This window comes from Erinaceus europaeus, chromosome 8 (assembly GCF_950295315.1).
Source record: "Erinaceus europaeus chromosome 8, mEriEur2.1, whole genome shotgun sequence".
NCBI lineage: Eukaryota > Metazoa > Chordata > Mammalia > Eulipotyphla > Erinaceidae > Erinaceus > Erinaceus europaeus.
In genome coordinates this window covers 57,926,646-57,939,883 of record NC_080169.1, presented here as the reverse complement: position 1 = coordinate 57,939,883, position 13,238 = coordinate 57,926,646, and positions in this window count along the sequence as shown.

The following is a 13,238-nucleotide window of genomic DNA, read 5'->3' as shown; positions in this document are numbered from 1 at the left end:
TATTTCTCTCTATATATATTTGAAATAAAAAGAAAGAAAAAAGTCAGTCTGGGAGCAATGAAAACACACGTGCAAGATTCCATTGCTGCAAAAAAAAAAAAAAAAAACTCTAAGAATACAACTATTGTTAATTACTATAAAACAATTATGAGAAAGTCAGCATCTGGTTTACTCTATAGAGAGCATACCATACCATGCACAATGACCTGCATTTGAATTCTGGGTCATCATTTGGGAACAGCTGTTGCAGAAGTTTCATGAACAGTGGAACAATGTTACAATAAATCTCCTTCTCTATATGTAGCCTCTCTTTATTTATCTTTCTCTGCCTTTCATTCTGTATTTAAAAAATACTGACCAATGGTAGCTCTGTGTCATGCATGCAAGAAACCCCAGAAATAACACTGGTGGAAAAAGCAAACAACCACAAATCTCTATAATTGCTATACAGACTTTACAAACAACATTCCAGAATAACTGTAGTAATCCACATTGCATTGATAATGAGCAACTTTAAAACTATCTTTTTATACATTGCAGTTTTTTATTTTATTCGGTAAACATAGCCCTTGCCCTTGCGTATACTTGTTTCGTAGTCACATCTATGGTATGATATAGCTGAAATACCAGAACAATATGTGAAGACAAATATTCTTGTCTTCAAATTCTAGTTCTATATCTTCTAACAGTATAGAACTAACAATTTTATTTCTTTGAGTTTTTTTTTAATTATCTTTACTTATTTATTGGATAAAGACAGCCAGAAATCAAGAGGGATGGGATAGATGATAGATAGATAGATAGATGATAGATAGATAGATAGATAGATAGATAGATAGATAGATAGATGTTGGGGTCTCTCGAGGGGTGATCTCCACGGGAAAGGTAACGGACCAGTTCTTTCTTGCTTGTGCAAGAGGACGACACCAAGTAAAAGACACCAGGGAGAGTTGCAGCGTGCTCAGATCTCAGATCTCCTTTATTAGCAGGTGGACATGAGTTAAATAGAAAACCAAACACAGGGAATTATTGAAATATGTCAGAAATTACGGGTTTCTTAAAGGTCAGCTTGCCCTTATGTTAGGGGGCTGGTATGACAGGAATTGATGAGATACAAGACAGTTATTCACCATGACGCAAGCAACTTAATTATCCAAAGGTATCTGAGAGAAGCATAGGGGTTAAACTAGTAGGGTGAGACAGAGAGAAGATGGATATCAAAAGGCCATACAGTTTGGAATTTCTCTTGTCTGGGGTCGGAGGTGTATGATGGAGTGTGTGATAAGGTGTGTTCTCTGTGATCAGAAGGTAAGGTGACTTTGAGTAAGTGAATCTTAAAGTAGACAGCCATGTGGCCTGCAGTTAATAGGGAGAAGTATTGGGGTTTCTGTGGGCCTGAGAGTCAAGAAGGAAAGAACTAAGTCTGAGCTTCTCCCCTTTGCTCACCTCAGTTGAGAGAGACTAACCAAGAGGGTATCTTTTCAGACCTCCACCCAAGGATGGTGAGTTCTCCCTAAGCTCTATCAAGCTTACACATAGCCCCAACAGATAGATAGATAGATAGATAGATAGATAGATAGATAGATAGATAGATAGATAGAAATAATACATAGATACACCTGCTTCACCAATTGTAAAGCTTTCCCCCTGCAGGTGGGGATTGGAGGCTCACATCCTGGTCTTTGTACATTGTAACAAGCTCTCAACCAGGTGTGCCACCACCTGGCTTTCTGAACTGACAATTTTAACATCTATTTTTCATACAGCTCATTCTTTAATATGAATACTTATTATCATTATAAACTAATAGAAAAAACTACTAGCAAATTAATAAGCACATACTGATGTTTAAAACGTTTATGGCACTGCTATTTGTAACAGCCAAAATTTGGTTACATGTGCACTCTACTTGCTATGCACGGTACTCAAGTTTTGGAAACAAGCGAAGTGCCAAATAACAGATGAGTGGTAAATAAGTTTTGTTAATGTGTAAGCACGGAATACTATACAGCTGTAAGAAATGTTTTTTGTTTGTTTTGCTACTTCATGTATGTACTTTGAGGTAATCAAGTTAAGTAAAATAAACCACAGGAAGGACATATATTGATAATCTCATTCAAAGATGATATCCAAGAAACACAACAGGGGGCGGAGCAACAGCGCAGCTGGTTGAGCTCAAGTGGTGGAAACTGCAAGGACCTGTGTAAGGATCCCCACCTACAGGGGAGTTGCTTCACAAGCGGTGAAGCAGGTCGATAGGTGTCTTTTTCTGTCCCTGTTTGTCTTCCCCTCGTCTCTCGATTTCTCTCTGTCCATCCAACAACAACAGCAATGACAACAATAGCAATAAATACAAAAAGGAAGACAAAAAAAATGGATAAATAGCTTCTGGGAGCAGTGGGTTCATAGTGCAGGCACCAAGCCCCAATGATAACGCTGGAGACAAAAAAAAAAAAAAAAAAAAAAACAAAGAAAGAGGGAGGGAGGGAGGAAGGCAGGCAGGAAGGGAGGGACACAACAAAGACCAAAACAGGAGAAATTTACAGGGTGCAATATGTATTATATTGCAATAGATCTGGAAATCAGAGAAGGAAAAAGAGAGCTAGAAATTGAGAAGTTAAGTGTCTTTGAGGAACAGGATGGTGATTTGTTGTAGGGTGAGATGTATTAACAGCTATTTTTCTTTTTTTGGGAGGGGTGATTTTTAATTTGTATTTATTTAATTTTTTGTCACCTGCATTATTATTAGGGGTCTGTGCCTGTACAACAAACCCATTGCTACTGACTGACATCTTTTTTCTTTTTTTTTCAACTTTCATATACATATGATCTATGAAGTTCAGGAGTATACACAGTCATATATATACATTTACATTTATATTTACAGTGAGAGAGGAAAAGTGTGTGTGTGTGTGTGTGTGTGTGTGAGAGAGAGAGAGAGAGAGAGAGAGAGAGAGAGAGAGAGAGCAGCACTGGTCCATTGCTCATGAATCTTCCCTTTGTAGGTTGGGATTGGGTGTTTGGATCTGGTAATGTGTGCTTTTTAAATGTGCCACCAACTGCCACCACTATTCACTTTTTCTTCTTTTTCTCCTTCTTCTTCTTTTTTAATGTTTACAGTCGATAGTAAATACGATAGTTTGTAAATGCATAAAATTTCTCAGTCTTCCATATAACAGTACAACCTCAGTTATTTTTCAGGAAATGTGGAAATATAGCCTCATTACAATGAAAATACATTAATTCAAAATACCCTCAATAAACTGATACTGAAAAAAAATTAAAATGTTTTAAAAGATTAAATTGTACTTTTTACGGAAACTTGTATGGAACTTGAGATGATTATGCTGAGTAAAATAAGTAAGAATAGTAAAATATAATTAATAAATGGTTGCACTCATTTGTGGAATTTAATCAAATTAAGCAAAATGCCAAAAATAATTCTTTTTTTTTAAGTGGTATCTCATTGTTGTCTTTATTTGCATTTCTCTGACAATCAAAGACTTGGAGCATTTTTTCATGTGTTTCTCAGCCTTTTGGACCACTTCTGTGGTGAATATTCTGTCCATGTCCCCTCCCCATTTTTGGATGGGGTTATTTGTTTTCTTGTTGAGTTTGATAAGCTCTTTATACATTTTGGTTATTATATTCTTGTCTGGTGTATGGCATGTCAAGATCTCCCATTCTGTGAGGGGTCTCTTTCTTTGGGTATTGATTTCTTTTCGTGTACAGAAGCTTTATAATTTGATGTAGTTCCATAGGTTTATACTTGCCTTAATCTTCTTGCAATTGGATTCATTTCATTAAAGATGTCTCTAAAATTTATGCAGACAAGAATTCCACCAATATTTTCCTCTAAGTATCTGATAGTTTCTGGTATGATATCCCAGTTGTTGATCCACTTCGAATTTACTTTTGTGTTTGGTGAAATACAGTGGTTCAGTTTCATTCTTCTGCATGTTTCAACCCATTGTTTCCAACACCATTTGTTGAAGATACTCTGCTTTCCTCATTTAATAGTCTGGGCACCTTTGTCAAAGATTAGATGTCCTTAGGGAGTTGGGCAGTAGAGCAGCAGCTTAAGTGCAGATGGCACAGAGCTCAAGGATTCTGGTTTGAACCTCTGGCTCCCCACCTGCAGAGGAGTCACTTCACAAGCAGTGAAGCAGGTCTGCAGGTGTCTATTTTTCTCTTCCCCTTTCTGTCTCCCTTCCTCTCTACATTTCTTTCTGTCCTATCCAACAAAAATGACATCAGTAACAACAATAATAACTACAACAATAAAAAAACAAGGGCAACAAAAGGGAATAAATAAATATTTAAAAATAATAATAATAAATAACCATGCTGGCAATAAAAATAAATAAATAATTTTTTTAAAAAGATTAGATGTCCATATGTGTGGGGGCTTACTTCTGGGCTCTCAATTCTGTTCCACTGGTCAGTGTGTCTATTCATGTTCCAGTACCAAGCTGTTTGGATGAAAATGGCCCTATAATACAATTTGAGATGTAAGAGTGTGATGCCACTAGTTATGTTCTTTCTTCTCAAGATTGTTTTGGAAATTCTAGGTCTTTTCTGGTTCCAGATAAACATTTGTAGCATTTTTTCTAGTCTCCTAAAAATTGTGGTTGAGTGTACATAAACACCATTCCCACCACCAAAGGACTGTGACCCATCCCTCCCGCCCACTCCCACCCCCCACTGGCCCAGGAAGCTACATGTCTACCCCTCACCACTGGGTTTTTACCTTGGTGCCCTACTTACAATTTGATCCGGTCCTGCTTTTAGTTTCCCTTTCAGATCTTCTTAGTCAACTTCTGTTGATGAGTGGGGTCATCCCATACTCATCTTTATCTTTCTGACTTAGTTCACTTAACATAATTCCTTCTAGCTCTGTCCAAGATGGGTCAGAGAAGGTGAGTTCACTGTTCTTGATAGCTGCATAGTATTCCATTGTGTATATATACCACAGCTTTCTCAGCCACTCATCTGTTGTTGGGCACCTGGGTTGCTTCCAGGATTTAGCTATTATGAATTGTGCTGCTATGAACATAGGAGTACACACCTCTTTTTGGTTGGGTGTTATGGAGTCCTTGGGGTATAACCCCAGGAGAGGAATTACTGGATCATATGGAAGGTCCATGTCTAGCCTTTTGAGAGTTTTCCAGACTGCTCTCCACAGAGGCTGGATCAATCTAGCAAAATGTAGACATATAATTCAGTAGTTAATTAATATGAGAGGGGGAAAATCAATTGTATGTCTCAAAGTTTCTCAAAACACAAACTGAATCTTTTTAATATATGGGCTGTGTATTTGATATGCGGACCCTCTCAAAAGCCTAGACCAAGCAGATTAGAAGCATCTAATAGCACAGCTATATACAAGATACTGGATACTGTACAGCAAACCATAACAAAAGGACTTTTCAAAGTTAACCTAATTAACAAATAATGTGATGATAACATTAACTATCGATTGTCTTTTTGAACCCTAAGACAGCAGGAACCTCACATCTCCACTATAGAGCCCCTACTTCCCCCAGTCCTGGAACCCTTGGATAGGGCCCACTTTCCTGTATGCATCTCCCAATCCAAACCAAATAATATTGCATCCGCCGATCACAACCTAACCAACGCAAGGATTGCCACCTCAACATGCTTCACCTCAGACTGTGTCCAGAGACCTCACGTGTGGAATGACAACCTTTCAGCTTCATTACTCAGGTGAGACCTTTCCTTTTATAGTACACTCTAATTTCATCTCAGGGGGTTCACTTTCTAACAAAGTCCCATAACCTAGATATACACCAGTTTCTGTGAGAGAGAGCTTATGTTCACACGTACCCATAAACTACTGCAAAATATATACCTGAAAGCAGAAGTACACTAGAGTTTGCAGTCAGTGCCTCCCTGACACTTCCTCTCCACTATTCCAAGCCTGGGATCCGTGATTGCTCAACAAATTGTTTGGCTTCGTATGTTAACTCTCTTTTCAATCACCAGGTTCCAGATGCCACCAGGATGCTGGCCAGGCTTCCCTGGATTGAAGACCCCACCAATGTGTCCTGGAGCTCAGCTTCCCCAGACACACACCTTACTAGGGAAAGATAGAGGCAGACTGGGAGTATGGACCGACCAGTCAACGCCCATGTTCAGTGGGGAAGTAATTACAGAAGCCAGACCTTCTATCTTCTGCAACCCTCAACGACCCTGAGTCCATGCTCCCAGAGGGCTAGAGAATGGGAAAGCTATCATGGGAGGGGCTGGGTTATGGAGATTGGGTGGTGGGAATTGTGTGGAGTTGTACCCCTCCTACCTTATGTTTTTGTTCATTAATCCTTTCTTAAATAAAAAATTAAAAAAAATTGTGGTTGAATTTTTGACGGGGATAGCATTAAATTTATAGATGGATCTGGGTAGTATATTTATTTTTATAATGTTAATTCTTCCAACCCATGAACATGGAATATCTTTCCACTTCTTTGTGTCTTTTTCAATTTCCTTGAGTAGTGATTCATAATTTTATGTATACAAGTCTTTCACTTCTTTAGTTAGATTTATTGCTAGATATTTTTGTTATTATTATTTTGATATAATAAAATGAGTTGATTTCTGGATCACATTGACTGATTGAAGTATATTAAACCTTACATGCCTGGGTTAAACCCCACTTGGTCATGATGAATAATCTTTTTAATAGACAGCTGTATCCTGTTGGCTAGAATTTTTTTCAATATTTTAGCATCTATGTTCATCAGAGATATTGGTCTGTAATTTTCTTTTTTGGTTGTGTCCCTGTCTTCTTTTAGTACCAAAGTGATTTTGACTTCATAGAAGCTGGAAAGGGGTATTCCTGTGACTTCAATCTTCTTGAAGACTTTTAAAAGTATTAGCTCTTCCTTGAAGGTTTTATAGAATTAATTTGTAAAACCACCTAGTCCAGGACATTTATTCTTGGGCAGTTTTTTGATAACTGTTTCAATTTAATTAGCTGTGATGGGCCTTCTCACATTATCTAGTTCCTCTTTAGTTAATTTTGGAAGTTTGTACATATATAGGAAGTTGTTCATTCCTTCTAGGTTCTCTAGCTTGGTGGCACAGAATTGTTCATAGAAGCCTTACACGATATGTTGAATTTCTGCAGTGTCTGTTGTGATATCTCCTCTTTCATTTATCATCTGATTTATTTGGATGTTCTCGCTTTTTTGTTTTGTGAGTCTGGTTAATGGTTTGTCGATTTTGTTCACTTTTTCGATGAATCAACATGTACTTTTGTTGATCTTTGTATGGTTTTCTTATTTCAATGTTATTTATTTCCACCCTAACTTTAGTTATTTCTGTCCTTCTTGTTGCTTTAGGGTTCTTTTGTTCCTCTTCTTCTAGGTCTTTAAGGTGTGCAATCAAGTTATTTATTTGTACTTTTTCTTGTTTCCTCATGTGTGCTTGAATGGCTATGAACTTCCCTCTCATACTGCCTTAGTTGTGTCCCAAATATTTTGATATCTTGTATCTTCATTTTCATCGAACTCTCAAAACATTTTCATTTCTTCCTTTATTTCCTATTTGACTCAGTATTTGTTAAGGAGTGTACTGTTGAGCTTCCACATTTTTGGACTATTACTAATCTTTTGTTGATTACTAAGTGTTAGTTTAATTCCACTGTGGTCTGAGAAGATGCTTGGGATGATTTCAATTCTCTTGAATTGCTTATGCTGTCTTTGTGGCCTAACATATGGCCTATCCTTGAGAATGACCCATGTGGACTTGAGTAGAATGTGTAATCCAGTTTGTGGGGTGAATTATTGTCAAAATGTCCAATAGCTCTAGTTTCTCTATCTCCTCATTTAGCTCCCTTATGTCTTTATTGATTTTATGTCTGGGAAATCTGTCAAGGTGAGAGAGTGGGGTGTTGAAGTCCCCTACTATGACTGTGTTGCTGTTAATATATTGCTGTAGCACTTTCAGTAGATGTTTGATGTATTTAAGTGGCTTCTCATCGGATATGTAGATGTTAATAATTGGTATATCCTCTTGATCGACTGATCCTCTGAGCATTAAGATATCCATCCCTATCTTTTTAAATTTTATTAATTTAAAGTCTATCCTATCAGATATGAGAATAGCTATTCCTGACCTTTTTTTTGTGGGCCATTGGTTTGTATGATATTTTTCCATCCTTTCACTTTAAGTCTGTGTTTGTCTTGTTGAGTTAGGTCGGTTTCCTGTAGACAGCATATTGTGGGTTGTTGGTATGCTTCTAGTTCTGCTTCTGGGATCCCTTCTGTTACATTGCTTGACATTGTGGTCTATTTACATGGTAATTCTGTTACATTGGTTTGGTCTCACTCCCCCTGCCTCCAGGAGATTTTGGTTTAGTCTTTGCCTTTTCACGCTTCTTGCTTCTCCCCGCCCCCTATCCTCCCGCCCATGAACCGAGCCCGGAGAAAACAACATAATGGCGCCCTGAACACTGACGACAGTAGGTTGCATTTTCTGATCCATCTTCCTACTCAATGCCTTTTAATAGGTGAATTCAGGCCATTGACATTTATTGATATCAAAGTTTGAAGATATTTTAACACCATTATTGTAGTTTTTAGAGTGTTATGATATATGGCATATTTATGGTAGTCTGACTGTTTATAGGAGAACTTTTAGAACTTCTTTCAGGGCAGGCTTGGTGATAGTTGATTCTTTAAACTGTTGCTTGTCTGAGGAGGTTTTTATGCCTCCATCTAGTCTGAATGCTTTGTTTGAATGCTTTTCTCATTGAGTACTCACTAGATATCATGTCATTGTCTTCTGTTTGTGTGCAGAATTCTGTTGCTAATCTTATAGGTTTTCCTCTGCAGGTGACTTTTGTTTTTCTCTTGCAGCCTTCAGGATCCTTTCTTTATACTTATTCCTTTCCATTCTAAATAGGATTGTGTTAGTGTTTTTAAGTCTGGGTTAATTCTGTTTGGGACTTCTTAAATCTTTATGTCTTTTATGTTGTCTAGACTAGAGAAGTTTTCAGCTATTATGTCCTGAATAATGCTTCCTTCTGCTCCTCTCTTTCTTCCTCTCTAGTAAGTCAATAATGCATATATTATTTCTTTTAAAGTAATCTCATTTTAAAAATTTTTTTAAGAGGATAATATCTGACTTACTGGAAATTCCTTACCTGAAAAACTAATAATTTTCTAGATTTTAAATGTTAGAGTGAAAGAAAGAGAAGAAAAACAGATGTTTCTTGAAAGTGTTTAAAATTTAATTGGCTTGTGTGGATAAAGTTTAAATAACTAATTGTAATTGATATTGATTGCAGCCACATTCTTGTTTTAATCAATAGGAATTTAGCCATAATAGTAAGAAACATTTCACGCCTGCTGAAGGAAAACTGTTTGTTTTTTTTTTTTTAAGAGACATGCTATAGAAAATCTTACTGTACTCTGCTGGTTGATTTTTTTCCCCTTAGTTTATATCAGTATTTCTGCTACAGTGTGTCAGCATGAGACATAAAGTCAATGCTCATAAGGTAGATCCCAGATACAGACTGAGTGAGATTAAATATTGAGTAAAACAGGGGTTGGGAGATAGCTCACAACATAAAATGCATGTCTCACCATTAATGAGGACATGGTTTGAGTCCCAGCACCACAGGGCAGCACTACAGATGGCACCGAGGAAGCTTAATGGATGGAAGAACAATGCATCATGTTTTCCTTTTCCTCTGTCAGTGTCTTCTTCTTTCCCCTCTTTTTCTAAAATAGGGAATAAAATAATTGATCTGGGGAGAATACTTTGTGTAAAATCATAGGTGAATAGACACACTAAAATAATAATAATAAATTGCAAGCAACAAAACAAATCAATCTGATTTTCTTTAAGTAAACTACAGATAGAGACAATTTGGAGTGTGGGAAGTAGAATCTATTTTATATTTATTATACATTAAGAATTCTACTTCTTCCAAAATTTTAGGTTAAGATAATAACAACTACTAATAAATATTTACAATATATAAATTAATTTTGTTGGTTTTGGAAAATGTTCCTGGTTTTGTGAAGAAGTCAATTGTTTTTTCTGTGATACTTCCCTTAACATAATAGACTTTTAACAGTATAACTCTAACATGTGCATTTAACCGGGTGTGCCACCACCTAGCCCCCACTGTAACTCTATTAAAATTCCATTTTAATTATATTTCACTCAGATTAATGGAAGTATTGTGAAAATATATGACATAGCAGATAGGGTGTTAACTTTCAATGTACAACTAGTGAGTTAATATGTAAAGTGAACTGTATCTGCAGTGTAATTTCATTCTGTTTGTGTCCACTGGTTCAGAGTTTTAGCATCATAGCCTGGGAGGTGGCACAGAGTCTAGAGTGCTAGAATCTCTATAGTATATTTAATGAAATCATTACATCTAAATATAGGATACAAGGATATTTAGAGATAGGAATGATGAGATCATTCACAGTAGTCATACTTATTGGCAAAATGTATAGCTAGAATTTTTATATTATATATGCTAAAAATTGACTGATATTGTTAATGTATTATTTTATTTTAAAGATATACTTCTGTCAAATGTATGTTTTCTTTTTAAACTTTATTTAAATATTTTTAAATATTTGTTTAATTATTCCCTTTTGTTGCCCTTGTTGTTTTATTGTTGTGGTTATTATTGTTGTTGTGATTGATGTCCTTGTTTTTGGATAGGACAGAGACTAATGGAAAGAGGAGGGGAAAATAGAGAGGGGGAGAGAAAGATAGACATCTGCAGACCTGCTTCACAGCTTGTGAAGCGACTCTCTGCAGGTGGGGAGCTGGAGGCTCGGACCGGGATCCTTAAGCAGGTCCTTGCGCTTCACGCCATGTGAGTTTAACTCGCTGTACTACAGCCCGCCTCCCCTTTTCAATCTTTAATATCTGTGAAGGGGACCCAAATGTATACTTTTTCATGTTCAGAATAAGTAAGACTTTTTAAAAGTAAATTATTAGCAAATTAAAGTAAAAAATTTTATGACCAAAAAGAATTATAATGTAAAATCAATTTCAGTGAGGCCTGGATTGAAAGAGTTATCACCATTAAAATGGTCATCTTAGTGTGAGATATACTAGCAACTATATGGGGAAATGTGGAAATGTGTCCTTATAACAACATCAATTCAAATCAAGTCTATGGACACAGTCTGAAGTGAAGCATGCTGGGGTGGCACTCATTGCGTTGATTAGGTTGCAATCAGTGGATGCAATATTATTTGATAAAAATTGGGAGAAGCATACGGGAAAGTGGGCTCTACCCTAGGGTCCCAGGACTGGGGGAAGTTTAGGCTATATAGTGGAAATGCAAGGTTCCTGCTATCTTAGGATTCAAGAAGATACTGTTATCATCACATTATTTGGTAATTGGGTTAACTTTGAAAAGTCCCTTTGTTAGATATACAATCAATTTCCCCCCCTCATATTTAAGTAGTGATTTATATGACTACAATTTAATATGTGTGTATATAAACAACATTCCCACCACCAAAAGATTGTGTCCCATCCCACCCACCCACCCCCACCGGCTCAAGAAGCCGCATGTCCACCCTCCCACTCACCACAGGGTTTTTACTTTGGTGCACTACTTTCAATTTAGTCAGATCCTGCCTTTAGTTTCCCTTTCTGATCTTCTTTGTCAACTTCTGTTGATGAGTGGGATCATCCCATACTCATCTTTATCTTTCTGACTTAGCTCACTTAACATAATTCCTTCTAGCTCTGACCAAGATGGGTCAGAGAAGTTGAGTTCATTGTTATTAGTAGCTATCGAACAGGCCATGGCCGGTGCACCGCTATGTTCCACCGCTGGGGAGCCAGAGACGACCCGAACTGCCCCTGCGGCTACAGACAGACTATGACCCACATAGTCAACGACTGCCACCTCTCCAGATTCAAAGGAGGTCTCGAAACTTTACATCAGGCTCAACCTGACGCTGTTAACTGGCTATGGAAGAAGAGCAAACGCTAGAAGTAGCTGCATAGTATTCCATTGTGTCTATATACCACAGCATTCACAGCCACTCATCTGTTGTTGGGCACCTGGGATGCTTCCAGGTTTTAGCTATTATGAATTGTGCTGCTATGAACATAGGAGTACACACCTCTTTTTGGTTGGGTTTTATGGAGTCCTTGCAGTAGATCCCCAGGAGAGGAATTACTGGGTCATATGGAAGGTCCATGTCTAGCATTGTGAGAGTGCTCCAGACTGCTCTCCACAAAGGCTGGACCAATTTACATTCCCACCAGCAGTGCAAAAGGGTTCCTCTGTCCCCACAGCCTCTCCAGCATGTGTTGCTGCTGACCTTTTTGATGTATGCCATTCTCACAGGGGTGAGGTGGTATCTCAATGTTGTCTTTATTTGCATTTCTCTGACAATCAGTGACCTGGAGCAGTTTTTCATATGTTTGTTAGCCTTTTGGATCTCCTCTGTAGTGAATGTTCTGTTCATATCCTCTGCCCATTTATGGATGGGGTCATTTGCTTTTTTGGTGCTAATTTGCTGATCTCTTTGTATATTTTGGTGATTAGTCTCTTGTCCGATGTATGGCACGTAAAGATCTTCTCCCATTCACTTACAGTTGTATTTTTGTTCACCCAAAATGTGAAAAGCATTTGTTGTAAAAATCTGCTTGAGGGGAATTGGGTGGTAGTGTAGCGAGGTCTGCACACTGTGGCGTGAAGCGCAAGGATCGGCTTAAGGATCCGGGTTTGAGCCCCACCTCCCCACCCGCAGGAGAAGCAGGTAGAAAGGTGTCTATCTTTCTCTCCCCCTTTCTGTCTTCCCCTCCTCTCTCCAATTTCTCTCTGTCCTAACAACAATGACATCAATAACAACAACAATAATAACTATAACAGCAATTTAAAAAGGGCAACAAAAGGTAAAATAAATAAATATAAAAAATATGCTTGACTACTTTCCATTTAAGAATAAAATAGGGCGCAACTAATTTAATGTCTAACGTAGATTAAATCATAAAGAAAAGTTGTTTAGGGTGATAATATTTATTAGGATTACAACTTCTAAATCTATAGTTATATAGTATATAGTCTATGTATATATGTGTATGTCTTATGTAAATATATTCTATTCTTATTGAATAGGCAAAGAAGATAGCTTAACTTGATATTTTCTAGTAAGTGTGAAGCAAAACTTTCTTGATGTGTCTCTAGGAATACTTGAGTTCAAGCTTTTATTTTCCTT